General features: G+C 44.3%; 1 protein-coding gene and 1 long non-coding RNA gene across 3 annotated transcripts in view; one reads left to right on the top strand and one right to left on the bottom strand.

The window, feature by feature from the left end:
- The first annotated feature begins 2,494 nt into the window (after nt 1-2,494).
- SLC7A2 (solute carrier family 7 member 2) overlaps nt 2,495-19,754 on the top strand; it is a 61,467-nt gene continuing 44,207 nt past the window's right edge. For both annotated transcript variants that reach the window (XM_066380233.1, XM_066380232.1), the window contains exon 1: nt 2,495-2,638. The gene's annotated coding sequence lies outside the window, so the exon portion shown is untranslated. The remainder of the gene's footprint in view (nt 2,639-19,754) is intronic.
- On the bottom strand, nt 7,753-9,601 carry LOC136404435 (uncharacterized). Its single transcript, XR_010751247.1, has 2 exons — nt 9,424-9,601; nt 7,753-8,032 (listed from the first exon to the last, which is right to left on the bottom strand). It is a non-coding gene; the product is annotated as an uncharacterized lncRNA (long non-coding RNA).

The following is a 19,754-nucleotide window of genomic DNA, read 5'->3' as shown; positions in this document are numbered from 1 at the left end:
GCCTGCAAGCCCTTCAAACTCCTGTAGTCTCAACTCCAAGCCAATCCTTTTCCTCTGACAAGCATATTCGATTGTAACACAAGCATCAGTACTCAGTAGCCAACACTTTGAAGAAGGGGTAGAGGTGGGGCGAATTTTAGATTTGTCTTTGCTGAGATAGTTTGGAGAAAACAGAGTCAAAATCAGAACTAGTAAGAAGTCACTCAGTCTTGAAAGTTAAAGTAAATCCCTTACTTGTGAACAGGAGCTTTATTTGGGTTGTATTTGGTAAGTGTGAGAATACAGGGCATGAGATTTACTCAGCTACAAGAGTGTTTTGAAATTCCCTGAAATTTCCTTAGGAGCTCAGACAAGCCTTAAGTGCTTCTGAAATCTTTGGGAAGATGACAACCGAAATTACTCCTGCTGAAATGATTCAGTTGGAATTTCTGTCTCATTCCTGAGGATTCCAGAAGCTTGACAGATGACAGTGAAAGTGTTGGAGGCGCGCCAGCGAACGGGCAGGAGGGCATTACTCAGCTAGGAAGAAGGTGCCTGATCCATCCCGGGCAGTGGGAGTAGAGCACTGCTAAAGGAAATGTGACTAACGAGGAAGTTAGAAGAGCTTAATCCATTTTAAATATTTTGTTTCTAAATAGTCTGTTCTAATTTCCCTTGGTTGTCATAGTCTGGTTTAGAGACTCATACTAGATCCCTGGACATTCTATTCTTTCTACATCGAAACACGTAATGAAAGTTGAGAAATAGCCAAAGATCAGATAAAGGATGCAGTTAATCAGTAATCTCAAATAAGGAAAGGAATACGTAAGTCAAAGACGCTAGCATGTCCAGATATTTATCAAACATCGAGCCAATGAGAAAGGTCTTACTCATTTTTGCTTAGAGATGAAAAAGCTTTTATTATGAACACAATGTGTTTTTGTTTCAGGAAGTACCCAGTTCCGATGGGCAAATTACTAGATATACTGAGAGATTGGTATTCTGACTAAATGTTTTCTAAATGTCAAATAGTTTATTCCAGATTATTGTTGCAGTCTAATCACAAACTATCAGGGTTTTTAAATAAAAATATGTGAGGGGATAATCTCTTAAACTAAAAAATAGCAACCTCTATTTGAAAACAGGTGAAAAAATTTAGATCAGATCCCTTCACCCTTAGAAATGAGAAAGTTGATTGAGTCATGTGAGTCTTCATACTCTAATGCCTTCTAGCCTTTGTGAGATTGAGTGAATTTGGTGTCAGAGTCAACAGTACTGTTTCCCTCTGTCATTACTGGTTATTTGCATAAGGGATCTGTTTTATACTGTAAAAATAAGATCCCATCAATAGTCTCTGTTACTTAGGACACTCACTAGACTAGATACTACCCTTGTAGCCATGATGCTATTCTGACTTCCAGTTCTTTAAAGTGGTGGATGGATGGCCTCACCATATACACAAACTTTGGAACTGGTCGCTCAGATTTTGTGCACATTGCATTTTCAGAAGTGAAGCCTCAAACCTTTAAGTCAGGTTCTCATATGGGAATACATGTCTTAAAGAAGTTAAGAATGAGTCAAGGCATTACCCTTAAAAATATAAGGGTAATGCATCATATGACTTTGGCACTTGGTCAAAGTAAATGATAAAGTAAATGAATAAAGAGATGTTTACTATAATTTTAAACAAAATAAGGTAGAACTTTCTATCAAACACACACACAAAAATAATCTACACTCACTGTTCAATTCAGTGTCAGTGTTTTGCCTTATTTTGGATGAAAATTAACATTGTTTCACATTGTAACTTCATCCTATCAAAGACTCCTAAAGTAAACAGTAGCACAGTATGAGAAGCCTTGATTGCTTAACTTCTCTTGCTCTCTTGGAAATAGCAAATGTCATTTTTTTACAGCTTAGCCCCAAATAATCATGACTACCTATACACATCATTGGAGCTTTCAAAATAACTGCGCTGTATTTATATAAACCTTTATGGTTTTTATTGGTGCTACTTGGTGAAGTAGCACTATTTAACAAAGATATCATTATCATAATTATATTTTATCGTAATTATTTTATTTACAAACTCTTTTGTGAATGAAAAGTAAACACAGGACCAAAACTCCATTTGGAAGAACGCTATTTAGAAGCAGCTTCGGAAAGGGCCCACAGGAAGCCTTATTCCGGGAGCGCCCCCGTTTCCCTTCTCGCAGGGCGCTGCGTCCCGGGCCCATAGCCTCTGGGTGTGCCCGGCCTCCCGGCCCCGGGAGAGGGCACGTTCACGAGTGTCCGCGCTGCAGGCGGCTCCCGGACCCGCGCCCCAGCGGGAGAACGCCGCCTACCGCGAGGATCTGCCCGTACCATCAGGAAAGTCCGGGCGGGAGGCAGGCGCGCGTGGGGGTGGGGGCGCGGGAGAGGGGCGGGGCGGGGCGGGGCGGGGGCGGTGCCGCCCGGCCCCGCGCCCGCCCCCTGCGCGGGTACACAGAAGGGCGCCCACGTGCCCAGCCCGCCTTCTGCAGCGCAGCAGCTCGAGCGGTCCTCTCCTCGCAGACCAGCCAGGCGGTGGTGGGTGCTCCAGCCTCCCCGAGACGCGGCCCCGACTCGCTCCAGTCGCTCACCATCCTTGGCTCTCCAGGCGCGGCCCTCGCGCTGCCCAGTAAGTGCCCAGTCTCCGGCCCCCGCAGGGGCCGCAGGAGTGGGGCGCAGGGGCGCTTGGCGCGCGCGGGGGCAGCAGGGCTGTGGCGGGGGCGCCTGCAGCGCAGCTCCTCAGAGGCAGCGCTCTGTCCGCGCTGAGACGGGGGTCCCGGGGCTGCGGCAGGATCTGCCGCCGCGAACCCCCGTCCTTGGGGCTGCGTTTCTTCCTAAGGGTCCCCGAGGCGTCGGGGTCCGCGGTGGGCGCGAGGGTCGCAGGAGCTGCGGGACGACGTCGCACGACTCCGCGGGGGCCCTTTAGCCACTCTTGTCCCGAGGGTCCCCGGGCAACCCTCTTTGAGGAGGGCAGCCCGACCTCCCACTTTCTGCACACTGCTGGGTCCCTAAAGTAGACTTTCCCTCCTTTGGGATTCTTAATTTAATATAAAACACCGCTTGGAGTTTTGGAAGCCTTTTTATTACATCTTAGATCTGCCCGGGACTGGAGAACAGGTAAAGTGGCCCTTCGTGGTGTTTGGGGTATTTTAAAGTAAATGGGTGCAGTTTGAAACCCATTTGAGATGGGCTATACTTTTTAAGCCAAATTCTCTGCCTCCAAGTAACCTGACTGGTTCTTACTGATTCAACCACCAATCCCTGGAATAACTGTGTGCCGAAATTAGAGATACACCTATTTAAAAGACTAGCTCATAGGTCATCCTAAGTGGAAACAGTATACCTAGGTCTCAGGAGTAAAAATGTTCAAACTTTCGAGTATTTGTGCAGAACTACCTTTAAAAAAAAGTTTAGGTGATAAGACTGTATTAGAACTGGTAATAGGGAGTTCTCTAGTCATTTGTACAGAAACACTCATCCTTTTAGTCAGGGCGTATGGTCAGACGTTATTCCAATACAGCTCTCTGAATCTTGGCTGGGGGCCTAGCATGTGCAGTTAGAGTATACAGGTCCTCTGACTTGATACTTTCTCATCCTCGCCCAACCAGTCTTTAAAACTTTAGTCGCCTTTTTTTCTTTTTCCTTTTTCGGGATTAATAATAATTATGTCCTTATAACGGAAAATGATTTGACTTTGGGTGATGGGTGTACAACACAATTAACAATTCAAATGCTATAGAAATGTTTACCTGAAACCTATGTACTCTTATTGAACCGTGTCACCCTATTAAATTTAATTTTCTAAATAAAATTAAAAAAAATAATAATTATCTCCTTAGCAAATTGCAAACATCTGTGTTTGTGGTCTTTTTCTAATGGCATGTAAAGAGTACAGATATTCATTATATACTTTCTTGTGATTGCCTTTTTTCTTTTTGTAACAGTAAATCCTTTTCCTTTCAATAATTGCACAAAAGCTTAATGTGAAATGACTTCTCAGTGCAGAACATAAGCATTTTCTTTTTATTTCTCCTTTTACTAAAAAGTTTAGTTTGGCGACCTCGTCGGCTGTTCTGGATTGACTGTGTGAGGCCACACTGTTTGTTAGGCTTGTTCCTGTTTTCTCCCTCTGCCCCTCGCTTGGTTTCCACTGCGCCTTGATTGCGGAATGTCATTTATCTTAAGGCATTTTAATCTTGCAGGGTTTGCCATGGCCTTGGAGACCAGAGTGAAATCTGGGTGGTATCTGAAAGATTCAGTTTGCAGAGTCCTTGGCCTCCTGCCCACGTCAGCAAAAGCCCTTTTGATTCCAAAGTCTCTATTCATTATCACTGGGCTTAGCCTCAGGAGCCTGTAGCGAACCGAGGCCGGGAGCGGAGCCCCAGGAGCTGTTGGAGTTTAACCAGCCCAGAATTCTCTGGAGATTTCCATCTTGTATTCTCATCTGTTTTTGCCCTTTCAAGCGATGTGCCTGCGGGATTGTCAAGCTCGTGGCTCTTGCTGGCCACTGCCAACCTGCTCACCTTTGCAGAGCGAATGTGCCTGGTCCCCTTGCCAGATGGCCCAACCTTTGTTCCCTTCTCCCTGAAGTGATTGATCACTGTGCCTCCTGGCTCTTCTGGCCAGACCTGGAGCCCCCATCCGTGGCCATTTCATCGCTTTTCAGCTCACTTTTTTCAAATGAGCTTTCCCTTCCAAGTTTTCCTTTGGTGGCTTCTCTAAGTAGCCTAGTTTCTGTCTTCCCTACTGTTTCATCTTTGCTTGCTGCTTCATATCTACCTATCCAGAAATGTATGTGTTTTTTTTTAAGTGTTCGGAGCCACCTTCTGGTTTTATTTTGGTGCCCTTCAGTAACAAACTTTCAGAACAGAACCTTGAGAACACCCTGATGTTGCCGTTCGTTTCCTCAAAATCAATGGGTGATATGAACCCATTGATTTTCTTAAAGGGCTGGCTGGTTATAGACTACTTCCTGGGTGTCAGACATTTAGAACAAGAGCAACATTTCCAGTTGAATGTAGTTCTACATAGTCACCTGTTCAGTGCTCTGGGCCTCACTGGAATGTTTTGTCATCCACCTGAATACAGGCACACCTCTGATTATTGAGCTCCACAGGTGTGCTCTCTGCAACTGGAAAGTGAGATCCCCCACCAGCAAAATGATAAGACTCGCTGTATTACAGCGCTCTTTTTATTGCTGTGGTCTGGAACCAAATTTGCAGTATCCAGGGCAGGTCTGAACGAAAAAATCTCAGTTAACCTTCAGATTTCAATTATATGATACGACTTGTGTAGGTGGTTTTGAAAATATAAGTGGTTAATTCATTTTTACATCTTTAAAAAAAAACAACTAATGAAATTGTTCTTTTCATTGTCTTCTGTTTTAGTAACTTTTCGTTCTCCTGTTGAGCACAGTGTCTGGTACAGGGGACAAGCTCCGTATGTCTTTATTGTTGAGTGCATGCCACTGGTTTCAGCCATTTGAGAAAGGGTGTTACGTCTATCTTCATATGTATATTTCTTCTCTGAAAATGAGTCAGCCCCTACTCTGTGCCAGACACCGGGCCACCAAAAATGACATTTAACTCCAACTTTAGAGGGATTCTACACTTATTTTTTACATTCTGTAGATCCTCTATTGAGGACATTCATGAGTAGCTCTTTGTTTTGATATAAAGTAACAACACTGATAAACAGATGGCGTCAGTACTGCCTATACCGGAAAACAGGGAACATGCTCTCTAGTCTAACACTGCCACATGTGCCTGGACGGCGAGTGTGCTCTGAGAAATGCAGCGCTAGGCAGCTTTGTGGTCGTGCGCACATTACTGAGTTCGCTTACATAATCCTGGATGGCACAGCCTATACACCCTAGACCACGTGGTCTAGTCTGTCGCTCCTAGGCTACAAGCCTAGACAACATGTTACTGTACAAAACAACATGAGATTAAATCATGAGTAAATCAGAAATGATTCAATCAAAAGGTGCAGTAAGCACAAGATCTATGAGGCTGCTGCCAGTATAACACGGCATACTGTTGGGAGCAAACATTTTTTTTTTATAAGTAGAAAGAATATATTATTCTACAATACTGATATAAGTACAATATAGTAGATCTATAAACCAGTAACAGTCGTTTAGTATCACTATCATGTGCTATCTCTGTACTGTACGTCATTGTATATGCTGTCCTCTTTTATGACTGGCAGCACGAGTACCAGCACCACCACGAACGCGTGAGTGATGTGTTGTGCTATGGGCTACACACTCACCAGGTGGTAAGAGTCTTTCAGCTCTACTATAATCTCCCGGGACCACCTTCGTATATGTGGCCTGTCTTTGACCGAAGCATCGTTAAGCAGCGCATGACTAGGTATGAAGGCACTACTTACTATTCCACCATCGAGAGCCCATGCACTTGGTGTTTTTCTTTTAGTGGTAATAACAGATTTGTCTTGATGCTTCTCATATTTTCCTTTTATTGCCTTCCTGGCTGTTATTTTAGAAGTGTCGACTGTGGCTCTGGGAATGTGGTAGATACCACTGATAAAGCCAAACGAACAACTAAGGGTTCATTTCTACTAGGCTCTAACCAGTTTGTCGGGCTCTCACTAGCTGGGTGAAGATCATTAGAGCATGGTTTACCTATTAACTTTTCTTGTCCAACTTAATAAACGTAACAAACAGCATACTATTGTTTTTCATGTGATTCTGGGACTCTCTGAAACTTGAAACGTTTCTGAGAACAGCCTGCACTGAGTGCCATTAGGTAACCTTCTCACGAGTAAGTACAGTTGGTACTGACTTGAAGATTTTAGCTAACCTGGTTTGTGTTTAAAAGGCTGGATTTTAGTATGTGGGTCACCTCTCTTCGGTTCTTATTTAGACTGTTACTTTGCATCTGTCTCCTCCCGGAAACCTGTGGTTCTCTGATTTGCTGGGTATGCGTGGACAAGATAACATTGTTGAAAATCTTGGGGGTTTTTGTATCCAAGATCGAATCATCAAGCTAGTGTGTTCTTTGTGATGATTTAGTGCTGCCAATGTCAGGTATTTATCCCACCACAAAAAAGGAAAATAAAAAACTGGAAGCCATACCGCACCCCCATGCCAGTGTCGCCCCCTCACACCCCTCTCTCCAGCTCGGGCCTCGTTTGGGATTCGGCAACGGGGCAATGACATAAGAACATTTCCTAACCTTTCTTCCAGCGGTTAGAAAAAAACAAAGAGCTTTGACTATTTTGTATTCATTTTTGGAATATTTTGTGAACAATAGACAACAAGGAATTTTGATGTCCTTTGTTGATTCCTGGTGGTTTTTCCCACAGTTGTGGGGAAAAATCTTTTCTTTCTGTAACTCACTCTGGCTTCATCCAGGCTGCCGGAGTCTTTATACAATTGTCCCTAATGTAACGCCATTTATGGGTAGAGTTTTTATCAGCTTTAATGGTCGTATTAAGCAACACAATTTTATATTTGTGTTTGACTCCAACAGCAAGTTTTAACCAATTTCTTTAATTCTGTTGTAATTTGAGCAACTGTTTGGGAGACGTTTTTGTGAGACCTAGAGCTTTCGATGCTCCATTCTGAGGGCCACTCATGCAATTTACCTTTGTTTTAAGGCAGCCAATGCAAGACAATGAAGTCAAATCGGCTATGAGTAATCAAGTCTGGTGAGCTGCTGTGTCCGCATTTTGTTTTGATGTGTTGCATTGACCTGGACTTTTATGAAGGAATTGACAGAGAGAGTAACAAATTTTATTTGAGCCCGAAACCTACTGTGAGTCCCATTTGTTCATCAGCTCGTCATGAGTGGCACTGCTCAGGTTTTCAGTGAGTCTCAGCTGGCAGGGGACACTGAGCACCCGCTCCGTGCTGTGGAGGGTGTGCCATGTGACGAATGGGACGCTTCTGTGGGTCACGGTCTAGTCCCTCTGGAGTTTCTTGGTGTTCAGAGTTCCTTTCCTATTCAGTCCTCTTCTCTTTAGCTTGCCCATCTTTGTTATGAATTTACAGTGACACCTTTGGGGGAGAGTTGAAGGTCATATTCTTTGTGTAGTGGAATCATATGGACATTTACAACATGAGGTCCGTGCTGTTTGAGCAGTCTCTGAAATTTCTCTGTGCACCTCTTAAGAGATTGGACAAGGGAGTCAGGCGGCAGAACGAGAGAGATTCAGGTTGAAGAGAGGAGATTACATTGACTTACTGCCTTTTCTTATGCTAAGTTTCATCCAGTTTTCATCAGTTGTGTTTGAACTAATTAATATAAGAGCTCCTCCTCTTTTCCTCTAAGAGTCTCTCCATTCTGATTCTGTTTACGCTTCAGTGGTAGCAGGAAGACCCACACATTTGCATGTCAGGTACCTCTGCCCCAATCATTTGTGCAGGATTTCTGGGAGTTCAAAGCTCCCTGAATTCCAACCAGTGGACCCATAGGGTTTCAGGAACCCAAGTAAAAAACCTTGCAATTCAGAAGCCATGTTATCTCCTAGGGAAAATATCTTAGGAGAGAACCCTTTGGGGCAGGTTGAGGCCTTAGTCATATCTCCTTCCCTCTTGCACATGCAGGACTGTCCATGGCCTCCGAGGAGGAGCTGAGAACTGGCTCACAAGGAGGTGCGGTCTTGAGAGGCCCCGAGTTAAAGAGCTATGACAGTTCGCCAGCTTGAGTGCGGGCTCATCTGGTTTGAGCGAGGCTCACCAGCTTGGCCCCAAGGTCGCTGGCTCCAGCAAGGGGTTGCTCGGTCTGCTGAAGGCCCGCGGTCAAGGCATATGTGAGAGGGCAATCAATGAACAACTAAGGTGTTGCAACGCGCAATGAAAAACTAATGATTGATGCTTCTCATCTCTCTCCATTCCTGTCTGTCTGTCCCTGTCTATCCCTCTCTCTGACTCACTCTCTGTCTCTGTAAAAAATAAAGAAAGAAAGAAACAATATTTAAACAAAGAAAACTAGATAGAAGGTGACAGAGGACAATCTGACTTTGGGTGGTGGGTATGCAACATAATTGAACGACAAGATAACCTGGACTTGTTATCTTTGAATATATGTATCCTGATTTATTGATGTCACCCCATTAAAAAAATAAAATTATTAAAAAAAAAAAAAAAAGAGCTATGACAGTGACATAATGGTGACCATTCTCATTCGTGCCATGCGTGCCATGGTAGGGGCATTCCCTGGCCTCAAAGGAACACTTTGGACTTGGGTTGGCGCCAGCATCACCACCCTTCTTTCCTCCAAGCACTCAGATTCACAGATATCTATGCCTCCCGAGGGGCCAGGAGATAAGTTTGATTCTAAGTTTAGCCGAGACCATTTTAACTGAGTATTTGTAAATATAATATATACATAAATGGGAAGAAAAAGGAAAGAACGGGTAGGAATGGTCAGTGCCCTCTTTTCTTACCTACAACTGCAGCATCTTTAGAGGGATGTCTGAAGTTCACCCTTGTAGCTCAATGTCAGTCTGATGTGGAACTTCTTGTAGAAATCTCTGGAATTTAATAAACTAACAGTTTAGTAGAACTACAGAGGTTATACTAAAGAGCAGTGTAAGCATCACTGCAGAGCCTGGTCAGTTTTTAAAGCGTAAAATATCCCAAAGCTTTTCTTTTTATGTGCCATGTTGTTTTAATAATGTGCCTGATGAATAACAGTGAGGCAGAGTGAGCACTCTAAGAGTTGATTTCTGTACTGGAATGATCTTTTGCAAAGCTAGCTTTGTAAGTGCTTAAAGATTTGTAATGCTTTGTTGTAAAAAGCCCTCTTTCAATGCATTAGATTTTGGCACAGCGGTTGTGGGGGTGGAGTAGGACTTGTGTACGCCATATTCCAGAAAACAGCACGAAGCCATTTACGTGCTGTTGAGAAGCAATGTGGGTGCTGATAACATTTCTAGTATTGGAGCGTTGACAAAATATCCTGGGCTGATCCTGTTTAAACTCTCCTGAAACCTAGACTTTCACCTTCAACACGAAATCACTTTTTTCATTAGACGGGAATACATGATTAAGGCTTACTATCCTAGAAATTTGGTTATACCACCAAAAATGTGGTAAGAGGCTGTTGTGATAGCTGGTTTTGTATTCCATACGCTAAGCTGAACAATGCATTGAAAACGGTCTCGTGGGCAATTTCTGAAGCTTTGGTAGGGCTCATCGCCAGCTTCTCTGGCCGGGGGCAGTTTTTGAATTCCTGACACCATGTATATGCCCAGCACAGTGCTAGACAGGAAGCAGGCTTCTGAGAATGACATTTTAGAGCCCTCTTTTTATAGATTAAGAAAGACATCTTAAGAGATGTAACTCATCTGAGCTTAGATAGCTAGAGACGAAGTGAAGACTAGATTTCAAGCATTTTGACTTCGCAGAAGCCCTGAGCCATACCTGACCGTTCTGCTTTTGTAAAAGCATCTTATAATCACTGTAATATACTACTTACATGGCAGGGATTTTATAAATGGGGGTCAAAATACAATTTTAACTTACAAGTTGTTAGATTTTAAAAATTTTTTGGAAATTAACATTTGAATAAGACATTTTAGTGTAGTGGCATTCTTAGCATGTTAATTTCTTAAAATGGCATGCCCCTACCAAGAAAAATGGAAAAATATAATCTTAATCTGAAAATAAAGACAGTACATATGGGTCCTAAGCCATCTAATGTCATTAGCATTCAAACCTCATAAATGGTGCTTTTAAACTAGTAAGTTCTGTTTGGAATGCTATTGTGCTATCTTTTAAAAAATGTTTGCGTTTTGTTGTTTCTCTTTTTTCAGACTATCATAGGTAGCAGATGGTTTGCACTTAGTTCAGTGAACTAAACAAAAAAAGAGCAGACTATGCATAAAATTTCTGTTGATAGTGCATTCTGTCTGCTGAAGGGGATCATGTGAACTTTCTGAATAATGAATAGCATATTTACACTATTCTGATATCTTTTTTTTTTTTTTTTTTGCTACAGAGTACAAAAGATTGTGAGGACAAACAACTTAGTATTGTCACTTTAAATGTTACTCTTATAAATGAAAGTGTTACCCTATTCTTACTACATTGCTAACTCTAGGTATGTTACAGATAACTTGTTCCGGTGACTTTGAAAACTGACGGCACTATTTATTTCATTGAACTACTGGAAATAGTAGTAAACTAATTTTTTTATTATTATTATTATTTATTTTTTTAAATTTTTCTGAAGTTGGAAATGGGGAGGCAGTCAGACAGACTCCCACAGTGTGCCCGGCCAGGATCCATCCAGCATGCCCACCAGGGGGCGATGCTCTGCCCATCTGGGGCGTTGCTCTGTTGCAACCAGAGCCATTCTAGCGCCTGAGGCAGAGGCCACAGAGCCATCCTCAGCACCCGGGCCAACCTTGCCCCAATGGAGCCCAGGCTGTGGGAGGGGAAGAGAGAGACAGAGAGGAAGGAGAGGGGGAGGGGTGGAGAAGCAGATGGGCGCTTCTCCTGTGTGCCCTGGCCGGGAATCGAACCCGGGACTCCTGCATGCCAGGCTGACGCTCTACCACTGAGCCAACCGGCCAGGGCTAATTTTTTTTTTATACAGTGAGGGGAGGAGAGACAGAGACAGACTCCCGCATGCGCCCCGTCAGGATCCAGCTGGCAAGCTCACTAGGGGGCGATGCTCTGCCCATCTGGGGCATTGTTCTGTTGCACAGCAACTGAGCCCTTTTTTTGTTGTTTTTAACGCCTGAGGCAGGAGGCCATGGAGCCATCCTCAGCGCCTGGGGTGAGCCATGACTGCAGAAGGAGAGAGAGAGAGAATAGAGAGAGAACAGGGTAGAGAAGCAGATGGGTGCTTCTCCTATGTGCCCTGCTTGGGAATCGAACCCAGGACATCCAGTCACTGGGCTAGCACTCTACCACTGGGCTAACTGGCCAGGGCCAGTAAATTGATTTTTATAAGGATTTTTAACCTTAATCAAAGCCTTGAGAACCTACATTATTTTTCTAATCCCAATTTTGAAAGTATTAGTACAGTGGTTTTCTAAACTTCAACCATCTGTTGATTGACCATCACTGGCCTGCTTGTAGTTATTGGTTAACTCTGCGGCGGTGAAAGCTGGAGGTGAGTGGGGGAGGCGTGAGGCAGGCGGGATGATATAACTGAAGCAAAGGTGGCTGGACTCGTGATGATCATCTCTCTCTCTCTCTATATATATATATATCTATATATATATCTATATATATCTATATATCTATATATATATAGATATATATGATATATAGCGCTCACCTCAGTGGAATGTCTACAGAAGTCATTTCCTGAGTTGAATATTCCATCTTGAAGGCATAGTATTCAGTACCGAGAGTTTTAATAAATCGCTGATTCTCGGCTCTGGAGAAGCCAGTATGTTTTCTTCGGGCAGCACGGTGACTGACCACGCCTCAGCGTCGGCGCGTGCGCATCGCCGTCTAGGGCTGAAGCGGCGACGGCCCCTGCGCGCGTTTCTGCGGCGAAGTCACGGTTTCCTGGCTGCTAACATGAATGAATGAAAATACCTTCATATTTAAAAGCAATAAAGCTTTGAGATCATGCATAACTATAGCAAACAATCAGTATTTCCTCCTTAACGTCTTAGCCCCCACTACGAAATGCTGGGTTTTTCCCAGCTCTATTTCCGTGCTTAGAAGAAGAGGGACTGAGAGCATCAGAAGAGCCCTTGGGCTCCTTTCCTGCTCTAGAAGAACAATAGCAAGCTGCCCAGTCTCGTTTATCATTCCCTAGGGTTTCCCATCAAAAGCTGCTTGACATCTCTTCTGAGCACACCTGGTGTTGCTCACAGAGGTTAGAGGCCCTGATATGTAGCTGGGGTGTTGGGAGGGGGCAGTGGCTACGGGTGGCTTTTCGAGATAATTCAGCTTATGATGGGAGAGCTTTTCCAGCTGGCTCCGGTTCTCTCCCACCCTCCTCCTCCCCTCTGCTGTCTCCTCCTCTGCTTGGATGTGCGAATGCACAAGGTGTCCAGTTAAACCCGAGCCTCCTGCTCACCAGGGACCCAGCTGTCCAGGCTGAGCTCCTTTGTGGGCCATGCTCTGGGAGTCTCCCTTAACTCTCCGCTGTCCTTGGCATGTAGGTTGTATTCTCCCTTTTGCATGGGTCAGCCTGGAAGAACATTGCTACATGCGCTTGGCACAGGCCTTGGGGAGCGTGCCAGTGTGTGGGGAACGCGCACGTCAGCATCTGCTTTGTGGTGTCTTCGCCTCCCTCCTCCTCCTCGTTCTCCTGCTAAACTCCCTTTCCCTCCATCCTGACTTCAAATGTGAACCTGAGGGTAACTGGCAAGGTCTTTGGAGTACAGAAACAAACCACACGGTCACTACGGGGAGTGAAATTCTGCAACTTTTCAGAAAAATCTGCTTCCGCATCCCTTTATAACCTCACGTTAACTCTGCAAAGGGGCCGACGTTGTGATCTCTCAAGATGCCAGCCTCTGTGTTAGTCACCACTTTTTTTCATTGCTTTTCTGACTTGTAAATGGAGCTAGAAAATGCTCAGGTCATCATTTGAATTAGAGTAGTATATTTACTTCTTGACGACATCATGTTGTCAGTTATTACATTTGTTATTGGGAAAATTGTTCACAGGATAGATTCAGTGAATTAGATGTGCCTTCAAGTCATATCTGTTTCTAAGCATTAGTCATTATGTATATATTAAAAGAACAATTACACTTTAAAAACATTTTCTGGCAGAACACAATTCAGTTCAGCTTTTTAAAGGTTAATGACCATTTTATAAGGACTGTTTTAAAGCACTAAACTTTGGGGTCTTTACAAAGCCTAAATAACAATCCATGCTGCCCGTTGAAGGGATTTCCCATTTACAGTTTAGATGCTGAAAGTTAGAACCTAGGGAGTTGGAACTGATATAAGGACCACCAATGTTTGTTTATGCCCCTTCACGAGCCACCTCTTGACAAACTGTGACATATAGAACCAGTAATTTCAAAAATAGCATTATTTGCTCTTCTTTAAGCAGATGAAATCTTTGGCTCAGTGGCCCAAAGGTAAACCTTCAACTTTACAATTTAACTTTTCTTTCTTCTAAAACATAAAGTTACTGAGTAGCTATGGAATGCCCACCAAGTGCAGAACTTTTCTGTGTACTTAGATACAGATACAAATAAATAAAGGGTGTGTTCTTTCAGTTCTTGGCACTTATACTCTAAGCCAGTGGTCCCCAACCTTTTTTGGGTCATGGACCGGTTTAATGTCAGAAAATATTTTCACGGACCGGCCTTTAGGGTGGGACGGATAAATGTATCACATGACTGAGACAAGCGTCAAGAGTGAATCTTAGATGGATGTAACAGAGGGAATCTGGTCATTTTTTTTTTTAATTCTTTTTTTTTTTTTTTTTTGTATTTTTCTGAAGCTGGAAACAGGGAGAGACAGTCAGACTCCCGCATGCGCCCGACCGGGATCCACCCGGCACGCCCACCAGGGGCGATGCTCTGCCCACCAGGGGGCGATGCTCTGCCGCAACCAGAGCCACTCTAGTGCCTGGGGCAGAGGCCAAGGAGCCATCCCCAGCGCCCGGGCCATCTTTGCTCCAATGGAGCCTTGGCTGCGGGAGGGGAAGAGAGAGACAGAGAGGAAGGAGGGGGGTGTGGAGAAGCAAATGGGCGCTTCTCCTATGTGCCCTGGCCGGGAATCAAACCCAGGTCCCCCGCACGCCAGGCCGACGCTCTACCGCTGAGCCAACCGGCCAGGGCCAGAATCTGGTCATTTTTAAAAAATAAAACATCGTTCAGACTTAAATATAAGTAAAACAGAAATAATGTAAGTTATTTATTCTTTCTCTGCGGACCGGTACCAAATGGCCCATGGACCGGTACCAGTCTGCGGCCCGGGAGTTGGGGACCACTGCTCTAAGCCAAGCTCATTGGTGTCTCTGTACCCAGAACAGAATTATAAATGACATAGCTTTTTTTTGGTGCAAAACAGTAAGAAATGGTGGGAAACGGCCGTGAACCATAGGGAAGTCAATGTAAAACATACCGTGTGCCCCAAACATACACTAGGAGTGGGCAGGAGTGACTGGTAACATTTTTGTGAAGACCCCAGCAGGGTTCGTCACAATGGGGACAGGGTAGATGTGGAACAAGAATGCAGCCCAGAAACCCTATATTTTCATCCTAGAGCTTTTGGAATACGTCAGAACACATTCGTATATAAAGCAATTGCAAATATATATTCTCCCTTCTTAAAAATGCACAGAGAGGCCGAGACTGGGTCCCTCCGCCGATGGGAGCTGACTCCTTGCAGCTATCGGATTTTGGAATAACTTATGCAACTTGAAGTTTTCCAGATTTCCCCCTTCTCTTAAAGGTACGCCGAGTGGGAACAGAACTCGGTTTTGCCCTGTAGAATGTTCTTTCCCTGCCTCTTAGATCCCACATTCATCTCTTAAGCTCGCTTTCACTCTCCTCTCTTTCCTCCAGAATGCTGTCTTGTAAAAATGATCAAACAAACCTCCTCTCCTAGCAGATTCTACTTTTTCTAATTGTGAACCACAACTAATTTGAAGTCCTGGAAGGATAACAATAGTGAGGAGAAAGGCAGTGGAGACTGATAAATTTAACTGAAATGAGAAAGAATCTTCTGTTCGTGTGTGGTCTGAATATTCCCAGGGCTTAATATTGTCATTGTCGGGGCCAAGTGAGTAAGTGACAGTACTTTTCTCTTCAGGTCTTCTAGGAAAATGTTTCACGTATGATGGACAGGTGCATTGTCAGAGCGGCTGTTAAAGGTCTGACCTGCTATCTGGAATGACATATTCCATCCCGGGGTAGAGGGAAGAGAGGAGAGGAAGAGGAGTTATAGTTGTCAACTTAAAGACTTGTTGCGTCAGGTGAACCTTGACACTTAGAAAAGGTTTACCAAATCAATATTTATTCCATCTTAACGGTGGGTGGGTAATAATGATGTAACGTCCCTTGACACTTTTCCAAAGTCATCGGTATTATGAGGACACGCCTGTGAGCTTTTTATTTTCTGATCAGTGTGAACTTACATAACTGCTGTTGCTTTGGAAAGAGGACGTCCCTTTGGCAGTACGAACTTTGGTATAAACGGTTATCTGATTTCATTTATATATACATCTGCAAAGAATCATGAAAAACTAACTTTTTTAACTACAAAAAAGGAGTCATACCATGAAGTCATAGAATCTGAGTTCTCTGTTTCAAACAGGGGCAGACCGGATGCCTGTGGAGGTGGGCAGCTTCTTATAGGTAGGAGCGCTCTTGATTAGTGAGGTCTGGGTTCTGTTGGGTCAGTATCATACCCTTTTTTCATTCACTTCATTCATTTGGAGTTTTTGTCTTCTCGTGGAATATGGATAGGGTTGTCTTCTTACACAGTGCCTTTCATATATTTGAAGGAAATGATCTCTAAGTCTTTTTTCCCCCCAAGAGTGAAAAAGCAAAATGTAGAAATAACATTGGCGTATGTTTCTAGAGCTCTTCTTATTTGCTAGATGCTTTTCTGGGTCATTTATTTCTCACAGCAGCTCTGTTTCAGATAGGAGAAGACTGAGACGCCAGTGATTTGCCCCGCGCGTGGCTGGCTGGTCACAGATTACTGACCGGACTCTGAGCAGGGTTCCGTCTGGGCCCCAGCTCCGTCCCTGCTTATTGTGCCTGAGTACCTGCAATTTACTTTATTCCTCTTCGAGTCAACATGGTTTCCAGAATGCTTACCCTTTTCTGGTCACTGTTTACTGAACGTACTTGATGATCATTAAAGAAAGAGGTGGTGACGACCACCAAACATTCAGAAACATTTGAGAGCCTGCTGTGTGCCAGGGACTGTAGGTATTTGGGACACACCAGTGAACACAGCAGTCCAGTGAAAACCCTGCCTTTTTGAAGCTTATAGTCTGAGGGCTCATACCGGGGTTCAGTCCTCTGCCCCATAACCAGCGTCCAAGAGGAGTTTGGAGCAAGGGACTAAAGGGTTGGACTAGCAGACTCTGTGATTCTAGGGCATTCATGTGGGGATTCTAGAGGAAAAGTTCAAATGATGCATCAAATATATATATATATCTAATATCTCCGCTGGTTTCCCCCTTTTCATTCCTTCAGATTCCTTCTGTGGATTAAGAAAATAACGTTGACTTCAGTTTGACTGAATACCAATTTATTTGCAGGCACAAAGCACAGCCATAGAGAAAACTTTGGGTAATAAAAGGCAAAGGTCCCTGATATTATCAGAGGACATTTGAAATAAAATCTAAGCAAAGTTAAAACACAAAAGATGTGATTTACACGGCCAGAAGATTTTATTAGTTCTGAAATATGTTTTGGATTTAGAAATATGGGAAGAATTAAGACACTGGGTATTTGAGAACCCAAGGGATGGCTAAGGAATGAACGAGACAAATTGTAAAATGAAGAATACAGTGTTTCGGTAAATCCTGTGTTTTAGTAAAAGCAGTGAAAGTCTTCAGCTTTTGTATTATATTAAAGCCTTCTTTTATTAAATCATTGCAGGCTTTTGTAGCTATAAGAAATGAATTTTAACATATGTTAGAATTTTAATACAGACATAAGTTACGATGCTTATCTGGTTGTTTTTATTGGTCCTTAAATTTTTTTCTCCATTGCATCTATTTTTATAACCATTACACTTTTAGTCTAAAGGTGGTAACATTTTATGAATTTGAAAGGTTCAAATCTATTGGAGGTGAGGTTTCAAAATTCCAATCTTCCACTTTGGGGGGGGGTAACATCTGGATCAGGGGTCCCCAAACTTTTTACACAGGGGGCCAGTTCACTGTCCCTCAGACCGTTGGAAGGCCGGACTATAAAAAAAAACTATGAACAAATCCCTATGCACACTGCACATATCTTATTTTAAAGTAAAAAAACAAAACGGGAACAAATACAATATTTAAAATAAAGAACAAGTAAATTTAAATCAACAAGCTGACCAGTATTTCAATGGGAACTATGGGCCTGCTTTTGGCTAATAAGATGGTCAATGTCCGGTTCCATATTTGTCACTGCTAGCCGTAACAAGTGATATGACGTGCTTCCAGAGCCGTGACGCGTGCATCCCGCGTCACTGGAAGTAGTACTGTACGTGAGCGATGCCACCACATACAGGACTCCAGGACCACAGGATGCGGATGACCACTAATGAAAGAGGTACCCCTTCCGGAAGTGCGGTGGGGGCCGGATAAATGGCCTCAGGGGGCCTCATGCAGCCCGCGGGCCGGGCCGTAGTTTGGGGACCCCTGGTCTGGATGATGACCTTCAAATTCTATTTCATCAGCTGGTGCTCGGCCGCCGAGAGCCTGAGTGCGCTGGGAGTCTGCGTCTCTCCGTGGGGCTAGGTGAGGAGGCCGCCATAGCCTGAGTGCGCTGGGAGTCTGCGTCTCTCCGTGGGGCTGGGTGAGGAGGCCGCCATAGCCTGAGTGCGCTGGGAGTCTGCGTCTCTCCGTGGGGCTAGGTGAGGAGGCAGAGGAGAGGGCATGGGCTTGGAGCTTCGCAGCCCTTGGTTTCGAGCCAGCCCTGCAGTCTTGAGCAAGTTACTTAACATCTCTGAGCATAGTTTCATGATCTGGATCTGGGACCTTTGCCCTGCCTGAGGTGGCTGTGAGGATTAAATAAAATAATACATGTCGGGTGCCCGGAACAGAACAGGAGACCAATGAACGATCCCAATTACTTCTTTTTATTTTCATATCCCATATTCATTCCTTTTTCTTTCTTAATCCATCCTTCTCCTCCCTCCCTCCCTCCCTCCCTCCCTCCCTCCCTGTCTTCTTCCTTCCCTCCTTGTCTCCTTCTTTCCCTCCCTCCCTTCTTTCTTCCTTTTTACCCCCTCAACATTCAAAACTAAAGGAACAGTGTCCTGGTGCTCTTCAGCATGCTGTGTTGACCTCGGTGACGTAATCATTAGCTAACACTGGCTCTTACCCAAGCCGTGGCGACAAGTTTCCTTCCTCACGGCACGGTGCGCTCTGGATAGCACTCCATCTCAGTTTAGAGAGTGCACCTCATACCTGGACCGTCTGTGGACCGAGGCTGCCTGTCCTTTACTTTCTGGGAGGTGGTGAGGTCACACTTTGCTCATGGGAGCACTGTTTCCTCAGCCCACTGCTCTTCGTGGGGCACTTTGAGCTCTGAAAGAATGTGAACTTCATTCTTGTCTCTTTGGATGGTGCTTACCAATCAAAATCATCAGTGGGTATAGCAAAAATGAACCACTAGGGGAAAAGAGTTGTTTTCTATGTTGTTGTGTTTTTTTTAATTGTAAGACTTTGACATTGCATCTAAAAGGCTGCTGCCCGTATTGTATCTTGGTTCGGAATACTGACTTTGGTATATACCCGCTAGTACTTAACCTCTGTAAGCTCTGGTTTTCCGATCCGTAAACGAGAGGTAGTAACAGTACCCGCATCACAGGGCTGTTGGGCAGTTTAGTTGGGTTGATACATGTGATGCCGCTGATCGTTAGCTCTCAGGCGAGGCGGCAGGAATGGAAACCGGAGGGTGAGAGTGTATCTGTGTGCATTCTGTGCACATGTCTCGTTCTAGGAACCTACCAGAACTCTTCTTAAATGTGAAATTAATGATCGAATTCTCCGTAAGGAGTATCGATGAAAGTCTCTCTCTCCTTTTCCATTCCCACTGCCATATTCTCTTCCCAGCGTGACTGCTGGGTGCCTGGCTCCGAGTCCTGGCCCTCCAGCCCTGGCCCTCCAGGA

Source organism: Saccopteryx leptura, chromosome 4 (assembly GCF_036850995.1).
Source record: "Saccopteryx leptura isolate mSacLep1 chromosome 4, mSacLep1_pri_phased_curated, whole genome shotgun sequence".
Taxonomy (NCBI): Eukaryota; Metazoa; Chordata; class Mammalia; order Chiroptera; family Emballonuridae; genus Saccopteryx; species Saccopteryx leptura.
Note: the sequence above shows the minus strand (reverse complement) of the source record. Positions and strands in the feature narration are given on the sequence as shown.